The sequence below is a fragment of the Procambarus clarkii genome, unplaced genomic scaffold, assembly GCF_040958095.1.
Source record: "Procambarus clarkii isolate CNS0578487 unplaced genomic scaffold, FALCON_Pclarkii_2.0 HiC_scaffold_115, whole genome shotgun sequence".
NCBI lineage: Eukaryota > Metazoa > Arthropoda > Malacostraca > Decapoda > Cambaridae > Procambarus > Procambarus clarkii.
The window spans coordinates 1,563,517-1,589,388 of NW_027189148.1; the positions used below are offsets into that span (position 1 = coordinate 1,563,517).

The following is a 25,872-nucleotide window of genomic DNA, read 5'->3' on the forward strand; positions in this document are numbered from 1 at the left end:
ATAATGTTTTTTGTTTTGTTTTGTTTTGTTTCGTTTGTTTTTGTTTGAATGGCTGGCTCCACGGGAAATTCACGGAGTTGTGTGGAATAAGGCCTGGTAAAATGAATTAATATGTATGTCATGTTTAAAACAAACTCGCTTAATATAGATATTGTGTGAGGCTTTATACAAAAACAAACAACCAAAACAAAACATGTTGTATATATATATAGCTTAATCCGGGTTTGAACTCGCAACTCCAAGAATACGCATCACTTATATACACTTTACCACTGGACCACTGCTGCAGGACACAAGCTTGATGCTGAGGTATCAATTTAATGACGTAAATGCCATTTCCACAAATAAATGATAATTAAAAAGTATTTGTATGTACAAATCTTTTCTGTTTAAAAGGCTACAATATCAGTTACTGATATAATTTGTGTTAATGTTTCTATACCCACAAGAAGGCATATTTTTGCTTATATGTAAAGGGTACGGAGAACGAATCCACAGACCATCATTCCCCTCCCCTTCCCTCCCCCCCCCCCCCCCCCCCCCCCCCCCCCCCCCCAACTCCCACCTACTACCACCACCACCACCACCACCAATCACCACCAATCACCACCAATCACCACCAATCACCACCAATCACCACCACCACATCTAACCGAAAACCCCCTAACACATCAACCCTCCCCCCAATCAACAGGCGAAATAATAACCCTCAAATGCCTGCCTGCCTGCCTGCCTGCCTGCAAGCCAATACTAACGGTCTTCTCAGAAAGAAAATCTCTTTGTATCTGTATTACTTGATGAAATGTATGATTCTAATAATGAAAATAAATTTTGATGTCGGTTGTATGAGCATAATGACCAATATGCACATGATATGAATGAATTAAATAGTGTAGTTTTAAGTAATTAGGTTGTAGACACATTAAGCGGATATGATATTTGACGCGTCCAGAACTGGTGATTTTTGGTTTAGTTTTAAATGCACCACCACCACCACCACCACCATTGCTTCCCCAGAGCCTAATTAAGGACCGGTAAAAGGAGTCAATATGTATGTCATCTATCAAACCAAAGAATGAATAAAAAAACACACACACAAACCTACATAATAGTATTAGGAAGATTGTATGGCAAAAAAAAAAAAGTATTATTCCCATTGGGTCGTTTGAACTCGCGACTTCCAAAATACCAGCCACACACCTTACCACCCAGCCACCATAGAGTTGGTATAATTGTGCAACTTTAGTTATAAAAGTAAAGTTCTTATTGTCTCAAATCTTATTGTCTGTTCTATGAAAAGGCATGATGTAAATTATGTATTTTTTGAATGATTGAATTGTAGGCACATTAAGCGGATTCGATATTTGATATATCCAGAAAAGGTGATTTCTGTTCAGTTTTAAAATGCATCACCGTTAACGCTAAAGGACTGGTAAAACGACTCGATGTTTGTCATTTTTAAAATAAACACTAAAACTAGGCCCTTAACATATATAATGTTTGAATATAAATTGAATGCATATAAATACAAAGTGGGAGTGGCTGGCTGGCTGGCTGGCTGGCTGGCTGGCTGGCTGGCTGCCTGCCTGCCTGCCTGCCTGCCTGCCTGCCTGCCTGCCTGCTGGCTGGCTGGCTGGCTGGCTGGCTGGCTGGCTGGCTGGCTGGCTGGCTGGCTGGCTGCCTGCCTGCCTGCCTGCCCGCCCGCCCGCCCGCCCGCCCGCCCGCCCGCCTGCTTGCCTTGCCTTGCCTTGCCTTGCCTTGCCTGTCCTGTCCTGTTATTGCCTTGCCTTGCCTTGCCTTGCCTTGCCTTGCCTTGCCTTGCCCTGCCCTGCCCTGCCTTGGCTGCAGCTGGCTGGCTGGCCGTAAATCAACTCTTAACAACACCATACCACACCACACCATCACTCATCACCCATCACCCACCACCGGCCCCAGTCTCCCAGCCTCTCTTATATACCCGAGCAGGCCCTTTAAATTATTTGAATTGTTGCACTTCGGCCAATGGCAGGCACGATCGCTGCTGCTCAAACATATTCTGGTTCACAAGTATTATAATATATTATATTATATTATATTATATATATATATATATATATATATATATATATATATATATATATATATATATATATATATATATATATATATATATATATATATATATATATATTCATGAAACACATTAAAACCTTGATCATTTATTCATTCATTACGTCTAGTGAAGAATTGCTTTTGTTCATTTGTATGATTAAAAATTAATATAATATGAATTCCTCGCTTAAAGTAAAATATAAAATATATATTGGATTTATATGATTGGTTAATATTCCAAGTGATGCTGAATATCCCCTATAATTTTGTTTTGTTTGTTTGTTATGTACACATTCCAAATGAAATCAATATAAATGTTATTATTAATGTTTGAAAGTTGATTGTCTACTTGAATCTCTCTATTAAAGTGTGTGTGGCTCCGGATGGAGCCTGGTTATGGTATTTGTCGTGGTGGGTGGCAGAAGTGCTTACTTCTTCTCTGTCTTCTTTGGCAAAAGAACTGCCTGAATGTTTGGAAGAACACCTCCCTGTGCAATGGTTACGCCAGACAGAAGTTTGTTGAGTTCTTCGTCGTTGCGGATGGCCAACTGCAAGTGACGTGGGATGATACGGGTCTTCTTGTTGTCACGTGCGGCATTACCGGCGAGCTCCAGAACTTCGGCAGCGAGGTATTCCATGACGGCTGCCAGGTAGACAGGAGCGCCAGCACCGACGCGTTCGGCGTAGTTGCCCTTACGCAGCAGACGGTGAATTCTGCCCACGGGGAACTGAAGTCCGGCCCTGCTGGAGCGAGACTTTGACTTGCCCTTCACTTTGCCTCCCTTGCCGCGTCCTGACATTGCTGCTGCTGTTGTGGGTTTGTGGTGTTTTATGCCGCCCCGCAGATCGAGCTTCGTGTTATATACCCCGCTCAGGATCAAGGGAGCCCGCCACTGACCAATCAGCGCGCTCCGCCACGCGACCCGCTCTGAGCTGAGTCGCGAGCGGGATATAAAAGGAAAGCTCGCCTCGCGCAAAAGTTCATTATTGTATCGCAACGCCAGCCAGCACGAGCATCATCATGCCACCCAAGGCATCTGGAAAGGCTGCCAAGAAGGCCGGAAAGGCCCAGAAGGCCATTGCCAAGGGCGATAAGAAAAAGAAGCGCAGGAGGAAGGAGAGCTACAGCATCTACATCTACAAAGTGCTGAAGCAGGTCCACCCCGACACTGGTATCTCTTCCAAAGCCATGTCGATCATGAACTCGTTCGTGAACGACATCTTCGAGCGCATCGCCGCCGAGGCTTCTCGCCTGGCCCACTACAACAAGCGTTCCACCATTACCAGTCGGGAGATCCAGACGGCTGTAAGGCTCCTGTTGCCCGGAGAACTGGCCAAGCACGCCGTCTCTGAGGGCACTAAGGCCGTCACCAAGTACACCTCCTCCAAGTAAACGGCTTACTTACTGCCCTGTGGTGGTGGCTTGGCCTCAAACCAACAAACTCGGCTCCATTGGAGCCACACTTTAATTTCTAAAGAGATTGTGAGTGTTAGACACCAATACTATTATAACAAAAACCTCTGTCACTGAAAGCAAATAGCTATAAAATGAGAATATTTATGAAACTGTCTGTGTGTGTTTCTCTCTCTCAGTCTCTGTCTGTCTGTCTGTCTGTCTGTCTCTGTCTTGTCTGTCTCTGTCTTGTCTGTCTGTCTGTCTGTCTGTGTCTCTCTCTCTCTCTCTCTCTCTCTCTCTCTCTCTCTCTCTCTCTCTCTCTCTCTCTCTCTCTCTCTCTCTCTCTCTCTCTCTCTCTCTCTCAACACATATAAGCACTCGGTATCTTTTTTTTTTTCTAGAGATTAGAGATTCATTGTTATGTTCCACATTAGGATTACTATGCAGGCCACCCTCTTAGGTTTGAAAATGTCAAGAAAACGGTTAATTTAAAATGTCATCTCCTAACTTAACAGATTAAGCCAGAGGACCGAAAACAGAATAAAACAGGACTGGACAGTATGTCACTTATACAAGCTGCTTTTATTTCTAGTACAGTATGACAATTTTTATTTTGGGGGGGGGGGGGGGGGGGTGGGTGATCCTTGACAGTGCATAAGAGCGAAAAGCGACGGCGTTTTGTTTGTAAGAGAACAGGTTGTACTACAAATGACTTGATTTATTGATATCACGTGTATGTATGACACCTAAATTAGTGTATTTGTTTATTTATTTATTTATTTATTATATGTGTAGATGAAGGTTAATTCATATGACTGATGCTAGGAATGTCTGAAATCTCCTTAGAAGGATATTTTGGCCCTGAGAAGGGCCGAGTTTGGTGTATACTAGGGTGGTCGATTTAGCTTATGCACGCTCTCCACGGATACGGCGAGCAAGCTGAATGTCCTTTGGCATGATGGTGACACGCTTGGCGTGGATGGCACAGAGGTTAGTGTCCTCGAAGAGACCGACCAGGTAAGCCTCGGATGCCTCCTGTAAAGCCATGACGGCAGACGACTGGAAGCGAAGATCGGTCTTGAAGTCCTGGGCAATCTCGCGCACCAGACGCTGGAAGGGAAGTTTCCTGATGAGCAACTCGGTGCTCTTCTGGTAACGACGGATCTCACGCAGGGCGACCGTTCCGGGCCTGTAACGGTGAGGCTTCTTCACACCCCCTGTGGCAGGAGCAGACTTGCGTGCTGCCTTGGTGGCCAGCTGCTTACGAGGAGCCTTGCCTCCCGTGGACTTGCGAGCAGTCTGCTTGGTGCGAGCCATGGTGAACAACTGTGGTTTGTGATGGCCGGCGCCGAAAAATTTTTGCTTATATACGCCGTCTCGAGGCGCTTGCTCGAGCGCCATTGGCTGCTCGACTCGCCTACGTCACCCCGTTGCCCCTCCCCTCCTTCCTCTGGCTGCAGCCAACAGGCGGCTCACCTCAATCACTATTATCGCTGATTTTGCTCTATTTTTTGGATTTGTGCAAAAGTCATTTCACAGGGACGTGAAACAGACGAGTAGGCAACTGCAGTTTTGAAAGCGTTGTGAGAAAGCCGTGTCTACTCGACCACAAGCGTAAAGTAAGGGCAGGCAGGAGTTGCAATGCTACTAGTACGTCCGCTTGATGGGATATAGTCGGGAAATCGTGCGGGCATTCGTCAATTCGATTCACACAACTTCAACACCATGACTGGACGCGGCAAGGGAGGCAAGGGACTCGGAAAGGGTGGCGCCAAGCGTCATCGTAAGGTGCTACGTGACAACATCCAGGGCATCACCAAGCCCGCTATTCGTCGCTTAGCTCGTCGTGGCGGCGTGAAGCGTATTTCGGGTCTCATCTACGAAGAGACCCGTGGCGTCCTGAAGGTGTTCCTCGAGAACGTCATCCGTGATGCTGTAACCTACACGGAACACGCCAAGAGGAAGACCGTCACTGCTATGGACGTGGTGTACGCTCTGAAGCGCCAGGGTCGTACCCTCTACGGATTCGGCGGATAAGAGCTTGGCTAATCCATCGATTCCACCCACCACCACCTCAAAACGGGACCTAATTAGGTCCCTATACTTTTTTTACTGAAGGGCTTAATAGACGATAACATAAATTGTTTTGATATCAGCTAGCACATTGGGTCTTATGAAATCTATTTTTTATCCTCGCATGCTTAAAGGGACTCTGATTGGGGAGGGAGGGGGGGGGGGGGGGGAAGGTTTGTTACGTTATATACTAGCAGAGCAGGATCATTGGTGGGGGGGGGGGGGGGGTGAGGGGGAGAGAGAGAGAGAGAGAGAGAGAGAGAGAGAGAGAGAGAGAGATCTTTCCCAACTCTTCCTTTTTACATGAGTGAGCTACCCGTTTTATTCATTTTATCCTTCTCAGAGCTGTTTTGATAGTATCCAAATGATGGTAAATGAAAAGGGAGGACACGAATATCTACCCAGAATTCAGGACTGGCAATCGATATGCATGTTTGAGTGCGAATCTTTTTCTCTCTCAACTTAGGTATACGTTTATGTCGTACCTAAAAGCGAGAACCACACTATTGGGACAAGTATGCAAGGCCCAATTTTCCTAACAAGCACAGTTAATTTTGTTATTTTCGAACATTTCTTTCCAAATTGGTTTATCCAATTAACAGTATTATATTAAGATCATGAATTGCTGGGTTAGGTTAGGTTAGGTTAGCTTAGCTTAGGTTAGGTTAGGTTAGGTTAGGTTAGGTTAGGTTAGCTTAGCTTGGGTTAGCTTAGGTTAGGTTAGGTTAGCTTAGCTTGGGTTAGCATAGGTTAGGTTAGGTTTGATTACATTTCTATGTTAGATTTAACTCAAATTCAAAACAATTGCAGTCATTCGGCTTGTTAGTCAACTTGCCTCTAATAGGGGCAATTTGTCTAACAAGACTATTTAGTTTTGTGTGCATATATATATATATATATATATATATATATATATATATATATATATATATATATATATATATATATATATATATATATATATATATATATATATTATAGCTTCAAGACTCCGAACCAATATAGAAGCATCAAGAGGAAGTGCTTGTGTTATGGGCCAATAGGCCTTCTGCAGTTACTTCCATTCTTATGTTTTTATTCCCATTGGTTCGTGTTTTATCTTGTGTAAATGTCAATCACCTTACCCAAAACTTTGGTACCATATCACCTCACCCATGTGTATATATAAATATATATATATATATATATATATATATATATATATATATATATATATATATATATATATATATATATATATATATAATATACAGAGTAAATCTACCCCAAAAGTAATGATTTATTTGTCTACAAAACTAAACTCTTTTTGGAATCATATGAGGCCCCTCCACTGAGGGGGGAGGCCTGGATGTTTATTGTCATGTGTATTCATGCTGCTTGCATGTCGTCGTTTATTTTGCCTTTGTTGTTTTCTTGACAGCTTTCTTTGCCTTGGGTGGTTTGGGAGATTTTGAAGCTCTCTTTATTTTGGGCTTTTTGTTCCCAACAACAAGCTGCTGCTGCTGCTGCTTCTTTTTCAAGGCTGTAGGTGGTTTGTTGCTTGTGGCGGCTTTCTTGGGAGTTACCACGGCCTTCTTTGCTGCTGTAGATGGTTTCTTGGTTGTGGTGGCTTTCTTGGGAGTTAGAACGGCCCTCTTCTCTGCTACGGCCAGCTTGAATGATCCACTAGCTCCACTTCCCTTGGTCTGAACAAGAATGCCGTCAGCCACTGCTTTCTTGAGAAATCTTCGGATGTAAATGGCGATCTTGGCAGCCTCGACTTTGTTGTTGGCAACAACGTACTTCTTGATTGCTTGTAGAGACGAGCCCTTACGGTCTTTGAGTGCTGCGACCGCGGCTAGAACCATTTGACTAGTTTTCGGGTGAGCAACCTGGACGCGAGGTTTCCTGGTGGTGGCCACCACAGCAGCAGCAGCCGCAGCCTTCTTGGTAGGCTTTGCTTCTACCATGATGATGATGAGATAACCAAGGTGATGAGAGACGCTCAGACAGTCACGGGGGAATGATGCTGCCGCCGCTTGAGCCGAACCTATTTATGTGCCGGCACGGTACAGAAGCTGCAACCTGGCAACTCGTCCACCAATCACGACGGTTGGTTTTACGGCTCCGAAACCTGGATCCCATATCTTCTCTAAAATAGAAGCATTTGTTCATGTTCTTTGTAAAAGTATCATAAAGCAGGACAGATGAGACAAATATCATAAAAACTGAAGAGCAGATGAGCACACACATGTTTGTATTACAAAAGAAAATCCACAAATTCATTAGAAATTGGCAGGGCAGGCTGAGGAAGTAGGTAGATGTAAAATGTCTGTAAATGGCGAAAGAACATAAACCCAAGACTGAATAAACGATGTTAAATATCCATGCCAAGGAGACAAAAATATGTTAGGATACAATTACCATTAAGACACCACAAGCAGGTCCGTATCCTGCCGCGATGACTTAAAAGAGTTGGTTATTAGCCACAATGTGTAGGCAGTCTCATGCCAACGGCCATACCACGTTGAGAACACCGCTTCTCGTCCGATCAGCGAAGTTAAGCAACGTTGGGTTTGGTTAGTACTTGGATGGGTGACCGCCTGGGAACACCAAATGCTGTTGGCAATAATGTTTTTTGTTTTGTTTTGTTTTGTTTCGTTTGTTTTTGTTTGAATGGCTGGCTCCACGGGAAATTCACGGAGTTGTGTGGAATAAGGCCTGGTAAAATGAATTAATATGTATGTCATGTTTAAAACAAACTCGCTTAATATAGATATTGTGTGAGGCTTTATACAAAAACAAACAACCAAAACAAAACATGTTGTATATATATATAGCTTAATCCGGGTTTGAACTCGCAACTCCAAGAATACGCATCACTTATATACACTTTACCACTGGACCACTGCTGCAGGACACAAGCTTGATGCTGAGGTATCAATTTAATGACGTAAATGCCATTTCCACAAATAAATGATAATTAAAAAGTATTTGTATGTACAAATCTTTTCTGTTTAAAAGGCTACAATATCAGTTACTGATATAATTTGTGTTAATGTTTCTATACCCACAAGAAGGCATATTTTTGCTTATATGTAAAGGGTACGGAGAACGAATCCACAGACCATCATTCCCCTCCCCTTCCCTCCCCCCCCCCCCCCCCCCCCCCCCCCCCCCCCCCCCCCCCAACTCCCACCTACTACCACCACCACCACCACCACCAATCACCACCAATCACCACCAATCACCACCAATCACCACCAATCACCACCACCACATCTAACCGAAAACCCCCTAACACATCAACCCTCCCCCCAATCAACAGGCGAAATAATAACCCTCAAATGCCTGCCTGCCTGCCTGCCTGCCTGCAAGCCAATACTAACGGTCTTCTCAGAAAGAAAATCTCTTTGTATCTGTATTACTTGATGAAATGTATGATTCTAATAATGAAAATAAATTTTGATGTCGGTTGTATGAGCATAATGACCAATATGCACATGATATGAATGAATTAAATAGTGTAGTTTTAAGTAATTAGGTTGTAGACACATTAAGCGGATATGATATTTGACGCGTCCAGAACTGGTGATTTTTGGTTTAGTTTTAAATGCACCACCACCACCACCACCACCATTGCTTCCCCAGAGCCTAATTAAGGACCGGTAAAAGGAGTCAATATGTATGTCATCTATCAAACCAAAGAATGAATAAAAAAACACACACACAAACCTACATAATAGTATTAGGAAGATTGTATGGCAAAAAAAAAAAAGTATTATTCCCATTGGGTCGTTTGAACTCGCGACTTCCAAAATACCAGCCACACACCTTACCACCCAGCCACCATAGAGTTGGTATAATTGTGCAACTTTAGTTATAAAAGTAAAGTTCTTATTGTCTCAAATCTTATTGTCTGTTCTATGAAAAGGCATGATGTAAATTATGTATTTTTTGAATGATTGAATTGTAGGCACATTAAGCGGATTCGATATTTGATATATCCAGAAAAGGTGATTTCTGTTCAGTTTTAAAATGCATCACCGTTAACGCTAAAGGACTGGTAAAACGACTCGATGTTTGTCATTTTTAAAATAAACACTAAAACTAGGCCCTTAACATATATAATGTTTGAATATAAATTGAATGCATATAAATACAAAGTGGGAGTGGCTGGCTGGCTGGCTGGCTGGCTGGCTGGCTGGCTGGCTGGCTGCCTGCCTGCCTGCCTGCCTGCCTGCCTGCCTGCCTGCCTGGCTGGCTGGCTGGCTGGCTGGCTGGCTGGCTGGCTGGCTGGCTGGCTGGCTGGCTGGCTGCCTGCCTGCCTGCCTGCCCGCCCGCCCGCCCGCCCGCCCGCCCGCCCGCCTGCTTGCCTTGCCTTGCCTTGCCTTGCCTTGCCTGTCCTGTCCTGTTATTGCCTTGCCTTGCCTTGCCTTGCCTTGCCTTGCCTTGCCTTGCCCTGCCCTGCCCTGCCTTGGCTGCAGCTGGCTGGCTGGCCGTAAATCAACTCTTAACAACACCATACCACACCACACCATCACTCATCACCCATCACCCACCACCGGCCCCAGTCTCCCAGCCTCTCTTATATACCCGAGCAGGCCCTTTAAATTATTTGAATTGTTGCACTTCGGCCAATGGCAGGCACGATCGCTGCTGCTCAAACATATTCTGGTTCACAAGTATTATAATATATTATATTATATTATATTATATATATATATATATATATATATATATATATATATATATATATATATATATATATATATATATATATATATATATATATATATATATATATATATATATTCATGAAACACATTAAAACCTTGATCATTTATTCATTCATTACGTCTAGTGAAGAATTGCTTTTGTTCATTTGTATGATTAAAAATTAATATAATATGAATTCCTCGCTTAAAGTAAAATATAAAATATATATTGGATTTATATGATTGGTTAATATTCCAAGTGATGCTGAATATCCCCTATAATTTTGTTTTGTTTGTTTGTTATGTACACATTCCAAATGAAATCAATATAAATGTTATTATTAATGTTTGAAAGTTGATTGTCTACTTGAATCTCTCTATTAAAGTGTGTGTGGCTCCGGATGGAGCCTGGTTATGGTATTTGTCGTGGTGGGTGGCAGAAGTGCTTACTTCTTCTCTGTCTTCTTTGGCAAAAGAACTGCCTGAATGTTTGGAAGAACACCTCCCTGTGCAATGGTTACGCCAGACAGAAGTTTGTTGAGTTCTTCGTCGTTGCGGATGGCCAACTGCAAGTGACGTGGGATGATACGGGTCTTCTTGTTGTCACGTGCGGCATTACCGGCGAGCTCCAGAACTTCGGCAGCGAGGTATTCCATGACGGCTGCCAGGTAGACAGGAGCGCCAGCACCGACGCGTTCGGCGTAGTTGCCCTTACGCAGCAGACGGTGAATTCTGCCCACGGGGAACTGAAGTCCGGCCCTGCTGGAGCGAGACTTTGACTTGCCCTTCACTTTGCCTCCCTTGCCGCGTCCTGACATTGCTGCTGCTGTTGTGGGTTTGTGGTGTTTTATGCCGCCCCGCAGATCGAGCTTCGTGTTATATACCCCGCTCAGGATCAAGGGAGCCCGCCACTGACCAATCAGCGCGCTCCGCCACGCGACCCGCTCTGAGCTGAGTCGCGAGCGGGATATAAAAGGAAAGCTCGCCTCGCGCAAAAGTTCATTATTGTATCGCAACGCCAGCCAGCACGAGCATCATCATGCCACCCAAGGCATCTGGAAAGGCTGCCAAGAAGGCCGGAAAGGCCCAGAAGGCCATTGCCAAGGGCGATAAGAAAAAGAAGCGCAGGAGGAAGGAGAGCTACAGCATCTACATCTACAAAGTGCTGAAGCAGGTCCACCCCGACACTGGTATCTCTTCCAAAGCCATGTCGATCATGAACTCGTTCGTGAACGACATCTTCGAGCGCATCGCCGCCGAGGCTTCTCGCCTGGCCCACTACAACAAGCGTTCCACCATTACCAGTCGGGAGATCCAGACGGCTGTAAGGCTCCTGTTGCCCGGAGAACTGGCCAAGCACGCCGTCTCTGAGGGCACTAAGGCCGTCACCAAGTACACCTCCTCCAAGTAAACGGCTTACTTACTGCCCTGTGGTGGTGGCTTGGCCTCAAACCAACAAACTCGGCTCCATTGGAGCCACACTTTAATTTCTAAAGAGATTGTGAGTGTTAGACACCAATACTATTATAACAAAAACCTCTGTCACTGAAAGCAAATAGCTATAAAATGAGAATATTTATGAAACTGTCTGTGTGTGTTTCTCTCTCTCAGTCTCTGTCTGTCTGTCTGTCTGTCTGTCTCTGTCTTGTCTGTCTCTGTCTTGTCTGTCTGTCTGTCTGTCTGTGTCTCTCTCTCTCTCTCTCTCTCTCTCTCTCTCTCTCTCTCTCTCTCTCTCTCTCTCTCTCTCTCTCTCTCTCTCTCTCTCTCTCTCTCTCTCTCTCTCAACACATATAAGCACTCGGTATCTTTTTTTTTTTCTAGAGATTAGAGATTCATTGTTATGTTCCACATTAGGATTACTATGCAGGCCACCCTCTTAGGTTTGAAAATGTCAAGAAAACGGTTAATTTAAAATGTCATCTCCTAACTTAACAGATTAAGCCAGAGGACCGAAAACAGAATAAAACAGGACTGGACAGTATGTCACTTATACAAGCTGCTTTTATTTCTAGTACAGTATGACAATTTTTATTTTGGGGGGGGGGGGGGGGGGGGGGTGGGTGATCCTTGACAGTGCATAAGAGCGAAAAGCGACGGCGTTTTGTTTGTAAGAGAACAGGTTGTACTACAAATGACTTGATTTATTGATATCACGTGTATGTATGACACCTAAATTAGTGTATTTGTTTATTTATTTATTTATTTATTATATGTGTAGATGAAGGTTAATTCATATGACTGATGCTAGGAATGTCTGAAATCTCCTTAGAAGGATATTTTGGCCCTGAGAAGGGCCGAGTTTGGTGTATACTAGGGTGGTCGATTTAGCTTATGCACGCTCTCCACGGATACGGCGAGCAAGCTGAATGTCCTTTGGCATGATGGTGACACGCTTGGCGTGGATGGCACAGAGGTTAGTGTCCTCGAAGAGACCGACCAGGTAAGCCTCGGATGCCTCCTGTAAAGCCATGACGGCAGACGACTGGAAGCGAAGATCGGTCTTGAAGTCCTGGGCAATCTCGCGCACCAGACGCTGGAAGGGAAGTTTCCTGATGAGCAACTCGGTGCTCTTCTGGTAACGACGGATCTCACGCAGGGCGACCGTTCCGGGCCTGTAACGGTGAGGCTTCTTCACACCCCCTGTGGCAGGAGCAGACTTGCGTGCTGCCTTGGTGGCCAGCTGCTTACGAGGAGCCTTGCCTCCCGTGGACTTGCGAGCAGTCTGCTTGGTGCGAGCCATGGTGAACAACTGTGGTTTGTGATGGCCGGCGCCGAAAAATTTTTGCTTATATACGCCGTCTCGAGGCGCTTGCTCGAGCGCCATTGGCTGCTCGACTCGCCTACGTCACCCCGTTGCCCCTCCCCTCCTTCCTCTGGCTGCAGCCAACAGGCGGCTCACCTCAATCACTATTATCGCTGATTTTGCTCTATTTTTTGGATTTGTGCAAAAGTCATTTCACAGGGACGTGAAACAGACGAGTAGGCAACTGCAGTTTTGAAAGCGTTGTGAGAAAGCCGTGTCTACTCGACCACAAGCGTAAAGTAAGGGCAGGCAGGAGTTGCAATGCTACTAGTACGTCCGCTTGATGGGATATAGTCGGGAAATCGTGCGGGCATTCGCCCCAAAACGTGTCTTTCTCAGCCAAGAGGACTAACACCTCCCCAGACCACTCCCTCACCCCTACACCAAAACTTCCTAAATTCATACCAGAAACCATGCAAAACGGACGCCATACATATCTCCTACCCAAATCTATAATTACCAAATCTGTCTACACAACGAATCAATCCACAAAGGAGAACCCCTCCGGTTCAAATGCCACAAACACTCCCCCAACAAGTCAATAAATATGAAAATCACACAATTTAACGTTAGAGCATATTACAACATCAGACACCTAATTGCTAACTTTGTGGAGAATGAAAGACCGGATGTGCTGCTACTAAACAGCACATGCGTGACGAACTCTCACAAAATTAGACATTTTGGCTTCACAACATACCAATCTCCTGATGAAGCTTACGAAGGGGTTGCTATTCTAATAAAGAACACCTATAAACATGACCTCCTCACTACCAACTGGCAACACAAACACTTCCTAGCAGTCCGCATTCACACTCAACACGGGCAGATGATCATTGGTACCACATACATTCGTCCAAACTTGGGTCTCCCCCTCCAGGACCTAAACACTCTCTTCAACCACACACACATACCAGTCTTCCTCCTAGCAGACCTAAATGCAAAACACCAAACATTCAACCATCGCCAACACAACATGCACGGTCAACAACTACACCAACTCCACCAAAACAAACACCTCACCTTCCTTGGCCCTGACTTCCAAACAACCTACACACACAATGGAACTGGGAGACCAGATCTAATCCTCACCAACAGAGCAGGCACCCACCTACAACACTACATCACACCCGGACCCCTCACTGGCTCAGATCACATACCCATATCACTCACACTCTCCAGCAACCCCATACTCATCCCAGCCACCCCACAATATGACTATCAAAATGCAGACTGGGAAGCCTTCAAACAACACCTAACTGCCAGCACACAGCCCTACAACTTCCAAGACAAACCACACACAGACATAGATTCCCAAGTCCTCACCATCCAGAATAACATCATACAAGCAGCTGATGCTACCATTCCAAAAACAACCCACAAAACCAGATACTCCTTTTTTCCTTCGATCAGAACAAAAAGGCTACTCTCCTGCTATCACAACAGATTCACCCACAACCTTCACAGATACAATCAAGTAAACACAGACCTCACTATACTCAAAAACCACATACTCAACAGCCTTGACCAAGACCATGCTAACAACTGGGAGAAACTCATACATAAAGCTGAAATACAAAGAAAAACAACTCCACAACAATTCTGGAACTTCATAAAGAGGATCAGAGGAAACTCCTCCTCTTCTGCCTTTACATACATCACTCACAACAATCAAAACTACACCGATCCCTCAGAAGTAATAGGCATATTCAAACAACACTGGCAGGACATCTTCAATCCCCACCCCCCACAACCAACAGCAATACAAAACATAAACAGAGTAGAAACATGGATACGACACAACCCTCATGCCATCACACACTACCCTACCATTGACCTCACGACACTAGACGACTTAGAAAGTGACCTCACAGAATCAATACTACCTGAAGAAGTTAAACTCATGCTCAAGAACACCAGACGTAAAGCCCCAGGAGCCTCTGGCATTGGCCAAGCTCTCCTCAAGCAACTTCCAGACCCCCTAATCCTTGCACTCACAGACGTCTACAACGCCTCACTAGCATCAGGATATTTCCCAAGCCCATTCAAAGAAGCCACAGCAATCCTCATTCCAAAACCCCAAAAATCCCCGACAGACCCTAAGAACTACAGACCGATCAGCTTACTAGAGACATTAGGGAAAGTATACGAAAAACTCATTAATCATAAACTCAGGAATCACCTAGAACACAAAAACATATTGACAGACAAACAATTTGGCTTCAGACAACACCGCTCAACACAAGACGCACTGAACATAATAACAAACTACCTCTCCATAAATAAACACCAGAGGGCCAAGACGGCCCTCATTGCAAAGGACGTCGAAAAGGCTTTTGACACTGTATGGCACGACGGCCTACGTTACAAACTCTGCACTCTGTTTCAACTATCTGACAACATGCAGAGGCTACTCTGCAGCTTTCTAACAAATAGAAAGATGCAGATCAAATTCCTCAGCAAGCTGTCAGGTTATTTCAACCTAAATGCAGGTGTCCCTCAGGGCTCAGTTCTTTCACCAACCTTATACATACTCTATATAAACGACATCCCTGACCCAATATACTGGACATCAATGACCCTTTGCTACGCTGACGACGTAACCCAACTGATCACAGACTATACGATTAACGCCCTCACACGGAAAGCACAACAAGAAATAGACAAAGTCACCCTCTGGGAACACGACTGGCGAATAAAAACAAACCCCAACAAGTCAAAAATTACATACTTTTTCTACAACAAACGACGTAACCCTGACCCAGTAAAACTCTACTCTCAATCACCAGATGCAACCCAGATCCCAAGAGTCAACAAAACCACAGTACTTGGACTCACACTAGACTTCAACCTTCGCTTTCACACACACATAACACCCAAGAAAGCTATAGCCTCAAACGCTCTATCAAAACTCTACCCACTCAAACATGCCTCCCAAGCCACCAAGCTCTATTTATACAAAACACTTATTCTCCCACTCCTAACATATGCACCGATCCCACTCACACTTGCAGCACCAACAAATAGGAAGAAACTCCAGCGTACCCAGAACAGGGCTCTGAGATGGGTGTTCAATACCCACTGGCAGGACTTCACCACCAGTGAGGCCCTGCATGAGTGGGCGAACATCCCACCTCTGAACATAACCTGGGATACTATGGGGAAGAAACAGATTGACAGAATTCTCACCTATCATGACAACTACGACACGTTCCTCAGAAACGTCCTAAGCAGACCCAGACATACGCACAACCTCTTTAACCTGATCGACGATCCACCTCCTGCTCCGTCCTTTACATAACCCCTCTCCTATAATATCACTACTCAAATAACCAAACTTCCAACTATAGCCTCCTAACTCTTCTCCCCCCTCTTTAGGGGGGGACCAACTAGCTCCCGTTTTCTGGTGCCTTGGGTGGGGCGCGATGCTGATTAGCAGATCTAAGACCACATCTGGAGTGAGCCCCCAGGGCACACCCAGCTGAGGGCTGCTGTCTCCGTGGGTGCTCAGAAAAGACGAAATGTTGTCACAGAGATCCGATTCCTTGCCTTCACTGCCTAGTCTGGTCATAACGATTTCAATGCCATGCAGCTGGGTTTAGCCCTGGCACTTTACCTCATACTGAAAACCCTTCCTCTCACCCCCACTAATTCTTCCCCTATCCCCACTTCCACGCTCACCCATCAGGGTATCTTGACCTATATTTAAATGAATGAATGAATGCATTCGTCAATTCGATTCACACAACTTCAACACCATGACTGGACGCGGCAAGGGAGGCAAGGGACTCGGAAAGGGTGGCGCCAAGCGTCATCGTAAGGTGCTACGTGACAACATCCAGGGCATCACCAAGCCCGCTATTCGTCGCTTAGCTCGTCGTGGCGGCGTGAAGCGTATTTCGGGTCTCATCTACGAAGAGACCCGTGGCGTCCTGAAGGTGTTCCTCGAGAACGTCATCCGTGATGCTGTAACCTACACGGAACACGCCAAGAGGAAGACCGTCACTGCTATGGACGTGGTGTACGCTCTGAAGCGCCAGGGTCGTACCCTCTACGGATTCGGCGGATAAGAGCTTGGCTAATCCATCGATTCCACCCACCACCACCTCAAAACGGGACCTAATTAGGTCCCTATACTTTTTTTACTGAAGGGCTTAATAGACGATAACATAAATTGTTTTGATATCAGCTAGCACATTGGGTCTTATGAAATCTATTTTTTATCCTCGCATGCTTAAAGGGACTCTGATTGGGGAGGGAGGGGGGGGGGGGGGGAAGGTTTGTTACGTTATATACTAGCAGAGCAGGATCATTGGTGGGGGGGGGGGGGGGGTGAGGGGGAGAGAGAGAGAGAGAGAGAGAGAGAGAGAGAGAGAGAGAGAGATCTTTCCCAACTCTTCCTTTTTACATGAGTGAGCTACCCGTTTTATTCATTTTATCCTTCTCAGAGCTGTTTTGATAGTATCCAAATGATGGTAAATGAAAAGGGAGGACACGAATATCTACCCAGAATTCAGGACTGGCAATCGATATGCATGTTTGAGTGCGAATCTTTTTCTCTCTCAACTTAGGTATACGTTTATGTCGTACCTAAAAGCGAGAACCACACTATTGGGACAAGTATGCAAGGCCCAATTTTCCTAACAAGCACAGTTAATTTTGTTATTTTCGAACATTTCTTTCCAAATTGGTTTATCCAATTAACAGTATTATATTAAGATCATGAATTGCTGGGTTAGGTTAGGTTAGGTTAGCTTAGCTTAGGTTAGGTTAGGTTAGGTTAGGTTAGGTTAGGTTAGCTTAGCTTGGGTTAGCTTAGGTTAGGTTAGGTTAGCTTAGCTTGGGTTAGCATAGGTTAGGTTAGGTTTGATTACATTTCTATGTTAGATTTAACTCAAATTCAAAACAATTGCAGTCATTCGGCTTGTTAGTCAACTTGCCTCTAATAGGGGCAATTTGTCTAACAAGACTATTTAGTTTTGTGTGCATATATATATATATATATATATATATATATATATATATATATATATATATATATATATATATATATATATATATATATATATATATATATATATATATATTATAGCTTCAAGACTCCGAACCAATATAGAAGCATCAAGAGGAAGTGCTTGTGTTATGGGCCAATAGGCCTTCTGCAGTTACTTCCATTCTTATGTTTTTATTCCCATTGGTTCGTGTTTTATCTTGTGTAAATGTCAATCACCTTACCCAAAACTTTGGTACCATATCACCTCACCCATGTGTATATATAAATATATATATATATATATATATATATATATATATATATATATATATATATATATATATATATATATATATATATATATATATAATATACAGAGTAAATCTACCCCAAAAGTAATGATTTATTTGTCTACAAAACTAAACTCTTTTTGGAATCATATGAGGCCCCTCCACTGAGGGGGGAGGCCTGGATGTTTATTGTCATGTGTATTCATGCTGCTTGCATGTCGTCGTTTATTTTGCCTTTGTTGTTTTCTTGACAGCTTTCTTTGCCTTGGGTGGTTTGGGAGATTTTGAAGCTCTCTTTATTTTGGGCTTTTTGTTCCCAACAACAAGCTGCTGCTGCTGCTGCTTCTTTTTCAAGGCTGTAGGTGGTTTGTTGCTTGTGGCGGCTTTCTTGGGAGTTACCACGGCCTTCTTTGCTGCTGTAGATGGTTTCTTGGTTGTGGTGGCTTTCTTGGGAGTTAGAACGGCCCTCTTCTCTGCTACGGCCAGCTTGAATGATCCACTAGCTCCACTTCCCTTGGTCTGAACAAGAATGCCGTCAGCCACTGCTTTCTTGAGAAATCTTCGGATGTAAATGGCGATCTTGGCAGCCTCGACTTTGTTGTTGGCAACAACGTACTTCTTGATTGCTTGTAGAGACGAGCCCTTACGGTCTTTGAGTGCTGCGACCGCGGCTAGAACCATTTGACTAGTTTTCGGGTGAGCAACCTGGACGCGAGGTTTCCTGGTGGTGGCCACCACAGCAGCAGCAGCCGCAGCCTTCTTGGTAGGCTTTGCTTCTACCATGATGATGATGAGATAACCAAGGTGATGAGAGACGCTCAGACAGTCACGGGGGAATGATGCTGCCGCCGCTTGAGCCGAACCTATTTATGTGCCGGCACGGTACAGAAGCTGCAACCTGGCAACTCGTCCACCAATCACGACGGTTGGTTTTACGGCTCCGAAACCTGGATCCCATATCTTCTCTAAAATAGAAGCATTTGTTCATGTTCTTTGTAAAAGTATCATAAAGCAGGACAGATGAGACAAATATCATAAAAACTGAAGAGCAGATGAGCACACACATGTTTGTATTACAAAAGAAAATCCACAAATTCATTAGAAATTGGCAGGGCAGGCTGAGGAAGTAGGTAGATGTAAAATGTCTGTAAATGGCGAAAGAACATAAACCCAAGACTGAATAAACGATGTTAAATATCCATGCCAAGGAGACAAAAAATATGTTAGGATACAATTACCATTAAGACACCACAAGCAGGTCCGTATCCTGCCGCGATGACTTAAAAGAGTTGGTTATTAGCCACAATGTGTAGGCAGTCTCATGCCAACGGCCATACCACGTTGAGAACACCGCTTCTCGTCCGATCAGCGAAGTTAAGCAACGTTGGGTTTGGTTAGTACTTGGATGGGTGACCGCCTGGGAACACCAAATGCTGTTGGCAATAATGTTTTTTGTTTTGTTTTGTTTTGTTTCGTTTGTTTTTGTTTGAATGGCTGGCTCCACGGGAAATTCACGGAGTTGTGTGGAATAAGGCCTGGTAAAATGAATTAATATGTATGTCATGTTTAAAACAAACTCGCTTAATATAGATATTGTGTGAGGCTTTATACAAAAACAAACAACCAAAACAAAACATGTTGTATATATATATAGCTTAATCCGGGTTTGAACTCGCAACTCCAAGAATACGCATCACTTATATACACTTTACCACTGGACCACTGCTGCAGGACACAAGCTTGATGCTGAGGTATCAATTTAATGACGTAAATGCCATTTCCACAAATAAATGATAATTAAAAAGTATTTGTATGTACAAATCTTTTCTGTTTAAAAGGCTACAATATCAGTTACTGATATAATTTGTGTTAATGTTTCTATACCCACAAGAAGGCATATTTTTGCTTATATGTAAAGGGTACGGAGAACGAATCCACAGACCATCATTCCCCTCCCCTTCCCTCCCCCCCCCCCCCCCCCCAACTCCCACCTACTACCACCACCACCACCACCACCAATCACCACCAATCACCACCAATCACCACCAATCACCACCAATCACCACCACCACATCTAACCGAAAACCCCCTAACACATCAACCCTCCCCCCAATCAACAGGCGAAATAATAACCCTCAAATGCCTGCCTGCCTGCCTGCCTGCCTGCAAGCCAATACTAACGGTCTTCTCAGAAAGAAAATCTCTTTGTATCTGTATTACTTGATGAAATGTATGATTCTAATAATGAAAATAAATTTTGATGTCGGTTGTATGAGCATAATGACCAATATGCACATGATATGAATGAATTAAATAGTGTAGTTTTAAGTAATTAGGTTGTAGACACATTAAGCGGATATGATATTTGACGCGTCCAGAACTGGTGATTTTTGGTTTAGTTTTAAATGCACCACCACCACCACCACCACCATTGCTTCCCCAGAGCCTAATTAAGGACCGGTAAAAGGAGTCAATATGTATGTCATCTATCAAACCAAAGAATGAATAAAAAACACACACACAAACCTACATAATAGTATTAGGAAGATTGTATGGCAAAAAAAAAAAAGTATTATTCCCATTGGGTCGTTTGAACTCGCGACTTCCAAAATACCAGCCACACACCTTACCACCCAGCCACCATAGAGTTGGTATAATTGTGCAACTTTAGTTATAAAAGTAAAGTTCTTATTGTCTCAAATCTTATTGTCTGTTCTATGAAAAGGCATGATGTAAATTATGTATTTTTTGAATGATTGAATTGTAGGCACATTAAGCGGATTCGATATTTGATATATCCAGAAAAGGTGATTTCTGTTCAGTTTTAAAATGCATCACCGTTAACGCTAAAGGACTGGTAAAACGACTCGATGTTTGTCATTTTTAAAATAAACACTAAAACTAGGCCCTTAACATATATAATGTTTGAATATAAATTGAATGCATATAAATACAAAGTGGGAGTGGCTGGCTGGCTGGCTGGCTGGCTGGCTGGCTGGCTGGCTGGCTGCCTGCCTGCCTGCCTGCCTGCCTGCCTGCCTGCCTGCTGCCTGGCTGGCTGGCTGGCTGGCTGGCTGGCTGGCTGGCTGGCTGGCTGGCTGGCTGGCTGGCTGCCTGCCTGCCTGCCTGCCGCCCGCCCGCCCGCCCGCCCGCCCGCCCGCCTGCTTGCCTTGCCTTGCCTTGCCTTGCCTTGCCTGTCCTGTCCTGTTATTGCCTTGCCTTGCCTTGCCTTGCCTTGCCTTGCCTTGCCTTGCCCTGCCCTGCCCTGCCTTGGCTGCAGCTGGCTGGCTGGCCGTAAATCAACTCTTAACAACACCATACCACACCACACCATCACTCATCACCCATCACCCACCACCGGCCCCAGTCTCCCAGCCTCTCTTATATACCCGAGCAGGCCCTTTAAATTATTTGAATTGTTGCACTTCGGCCAATGGCAGGCACGATCGCTGCTGCTCAAACATATTCTGGTTCACAAGTATTAATATATATTATATTATATTATATATATATATATATATATATATATATATATATATATATATATATATATATATATATATATATATATATATATATATATATATATATATTCATGAAACACATTAAAACCTTGATCATTTATTCATTCATTACGTCTAGTGAAGAATTGCTTTTGTTCATTTGTATGATTAAAAATTAATATAATATGAATTCCTCGCTTAAAGTAAAATATAAAATATATATTGGATTTATATGATTGGTTAATATTCCAAGTGATGCTGAATATCCCCTATAATTTTGTTTTGTTTGTTTGTTATGTACACATTCCAAATGAAATCAATATAAATGTTATTATTAATGTTTGAAAGTTGATTGTCTACTTGAATCTCTCTATTAAAGTGTGTGTGGCTCCGGATGGAGCCTGGTTATGGTATTTGTCGTGGTGGGTGGCAGAAGTGCTTACTTCTTCTCTGTCTTCTTTGGCAAAAGAACTGCCTGAATGTTTGGAAGAACACCTCCCTGTGCAATGGTTACGCCAGACAGAAGTTTGTTGAGTTCTTCGTCGTTGCGGATGGCCAACTGCAAGTGACGTGGGATGATACGGGTCTTCTTGTTGTCACGTGCGGCATTACCGGCGAGCTCCAGAACTTCGGCAGCGAGGTATTCCATGACGGCTGCCAGGTAGACAGGAGCGCCAGCACCGACGCGTTCGGCGTAGTTGCCCTTACGCAGCAGACGGTGAATTCTGCCCACGGGGAACTGAAGTCCGGCCCTGCTGGAGCGAGACTTTGACTTGCCCTTCACTTTGCCTCCCTTGCCGCGTCCTGACATTGCTGCTGCTGTTGTGGGTTTGTGGTGTTTTATGCCGCCCCGCAGATCGAGCTTCGTGTTATATACCCCGCTCAGGATCAAGGGAGCCCGCCACTGACCAATCAGCGCGCTCCGCCACGCGACCCGCTCTGAGCTGAGTCGCGAGCGGGATATAAAAGGAAAGCTCGCCTCGCGCAAAAGTTCATTATTGTATCGCAACGCCAGCCAGCACGAGCATCATCATGCCACCCAAGGCATCTGGAAAGGCTGCCAAGAAGGCCGGAAAGGCCCAGAAGGCCATTGCCAAGGGCGATAAGAAAAAGAAGCGCAGGAGGAAGGAGAGCTACAGCATCTACATCTACAAAGTGCTGAAGCAGGTCCACCCCGACACTGGTATCTCTTCCAAAGCCATGTCGATCATGAACTCGTTCGTGAACGACATCTTCGAGCGCATCGCCGCCGAGGCTTCTCGCCTGGCCCACTACAACAAGCGTTCCACCATTACCAGTCGGGAGATCCAGACGGCTGTAAGGCTCCTGTTGCCCGGAGAACTGGCCAAGCACGCCGTCTCTGAGGGCACTAAGGCCGTCACCAAGTACACCTCCTCCAAGTAAACGGCTTACTTACTGCCCTGTGGTGGTGGCTTGGCCTCAAACCAACAAACTCGGCTCCATTGGAGCCACACTTTAATTTCTAAAGAGATTGTGAGTGTTAGACACCAATACTATTATAACAAAAACCTCTGTCACTGAAAGCAAATAGCTATAAAATGAGAATATTTATGAAACTGTCTGTGTGTGTTTCTCTCTCTCAGTCTCTGTCTGTCTGTCTGTCTGTCTGTCTCTGTCTTGTCTGTCTCTGTCTTGTCTGTCTGTCTGTCTGTCTGTGTCTCTCTCTCTCTCTCTCTCTCTCTCTCTCTCTCTCTCTCTCTCTCTCTCTCTCTCTCTCTCTCTCTCTCTCTCTCTCTCTCTCTCTCTCTCTCTCTCTCTCTCTCTCTCAACACATATAAGCACTCGGTATCTTTTTTTTTTTTCTAGAGATTAGAGATTCATTGTTATGTTCCACATTAGGATTACTATGCAGGCCACCCTCTTAGGTTTGAAAATGTCAAGAAAACGGTTAATTTAAAATGTCATCTCCTAACTTAACAGATTAAGCCAGAGGACCGAAAACAGAATAAAACAGGACTGGACAGTATGTCACTTATACAAGCTGCTTTTATTTCTAGTACAGTATGACAATTTTTATTTTGGGGGGGGGGGGGGGGGGGGTGGGTGATCCTTGACAGTGCATAAGAGCGAAAAGCGACGGCGTTTTGTTTGTAAGAGAACAGGTTGTACTACAAATGACTTGATTTATTGATATCACGTGTATGTATGACACCTAAATTAGTGTATTTGTTTATTTATTTATTTATTTATTATATGTGTAGATGAAGGTTAATTCATATGACTGATGCTAGGAATGTCTGAAATCTCCTTAGAAGGATATTTTGGCCCTGAGAAGGGCCGAGTTTGGTGTATACTAGGGTGGTCGATTTAGCTTATGCACGCTCTCCACGGATACGGCGAGCAAGCTGAATGTCCTTTGGCATGATGGTGACACGCTTGGCGTGGATGGCACAGAGGTTAGTGTCCTCGAAGAGACCGACCAGGTAAGCCTCGGATGCCTCCTGTAAAGCCATGACGGCAGACGACTGGAAGCGAAGATCGGTCTTGAAGTCCTGGGCAATCTCGCGCACCAGACGCTGGAAGGGAAGTTTCCTGATGAGCAACTCGGTGCTCTTCTGGTAACGACGGATCTCACGCAGGGCGACCGTTCCGGGCCTGTAACGGTGAGGCTTCTTCACACCCCCTGTGGCAGGAGCAGACTTGCGTGCTGCCTTGGTGGCCAGCTGCTTACGAGGAGCCTTGCCTCCCGTGGACTTGCGAGCAGTCTGCTTGGTGCGAGCCATGGTGAACAACTGTGGTTTGTGATGGCCGGCGCCGAAAAATTTTTGCTTATATACGCCGTCTCGAGGCGCTTGCTCGAGCGCCATTGGCTGCTCGACTCGCCTACGTCACCCCGTTGCCCCTCCCCTCCTTCCTCTGGCTGCAGCCAACAGGCGGCTCACCTCAATCACTATTATCGCTGATTTTGCTCTATTTTTTGGATTTGTGCAAAAGTCATTTCACAGGGACGTGAAACAGACGAGTAGGCAACTGCAGTTTTGAAAGCGTTGTGAGAAAGCCGTGTCTACTCGACCACAAGCGTAAAGTAAGGGCAGGCAGGAGTTGCAATGCTACTAGTACGTCCGCTTGATGGGATATAGTCGGGAAATCGTGCGGGCATTCGTCAATTCGATTCACACAACTTCAACACCATGACTGGACGCGGCAAGGGAGGCAAGGGACTCGGAAAGGGTGGCGCCAAGCGTCATCGTAAGGTGCTACGTGACAACATCCAGGGCATCACCAAGCCCGCTATTCGTCGCTTAGCTCGTCGTGGCGGCGTGAAGCGTATTTCGGGTCTCATCTACGAAGAGACCCGTGGCGTCCTGAAGGTGTTCCTCGAGAACGTCATCCGTGATGCTGTAACCTACACGGAACACGCCAAGAGGAAGACCGTCACTGCTATGGACGTGGTGTACGCTCTGAAGCGCCAGGGTCGTACCCTCTACGGATTCGGCGGATAAGAGCTTGGCTAATCCATCGATTCCACCCACCACCACCTCAAAACGGGACCTAATTAGGTCCCTATACTTTTTTTACTGAAGGGCTTAATAGACGATAACATAAATTGTTTTGATATCAGCTAGCACATTGGGTCTTATGAAATCTATTTTTTATCCTCGCATGCTTAAAGGGACTCTGATTGGGGAGGGAGGGGGGGGGGGGGGGGGAAGGTTTGTTACGTTATATACTAGCAGAGCAGGATCATTGGTGGGGGGGGGGGGGGGTGAGGGGGAGAGAGAGAGAGAGAGAGAGAGAGAGAGAGAGAGAGATCTTTCCCAACTCTTCCTTTTTACATGAGTGAGCTACCCGTTTTATTCATTTTATCCTTCTCAGAGCTGTTTTGATAGTATCCAAATGATGGTAAATGAAAAGGGAGGACACGAATATCTACCCAGAATTCAGGACTGGCAATCGATATGCATGTTTGAGTGCGAATCTTTTTCTCTCTCAACTTAGGTATACGTTTATGTCGTACCTAAAAGCGAGAACCACACTATTGGGACAAGTATGCAAGGCCCAATT

At 44.8% G+C, this 25,872-nt stretch overlaps 2 non-coding genes across 2 annotated transcripts; both read left to right on the forward strand.

The window, feature by feature from the left end:
* Nucleotides 1-8,048: 8,048 nt before the first annotated feature.
* On the forward strand, nucleotides 8,049-8,167 carry LOC138360589 (5S ribosomal RNA). Its single transcript, XR_011226501.1, has one exon. It is a non-coding gene; the product is annotated as a 5S ribosomal RNA (ribosomal RNA).
* Nucleotides 8,168-19,666: 11,499 nt separating this feature from the next.
* On the forward strand, nucleotides 19,667-19,785 carry LOC138360590 (5S ribosomal RNA). The gene has a single exon (XR_011226502.1). It is a non-coding gene; the product is annotated as a 5S ribosomal RNA (ribosomal RNA).
* Nucleotides 19,786-25,872: the final 6,087 nt, after the last annotated feature.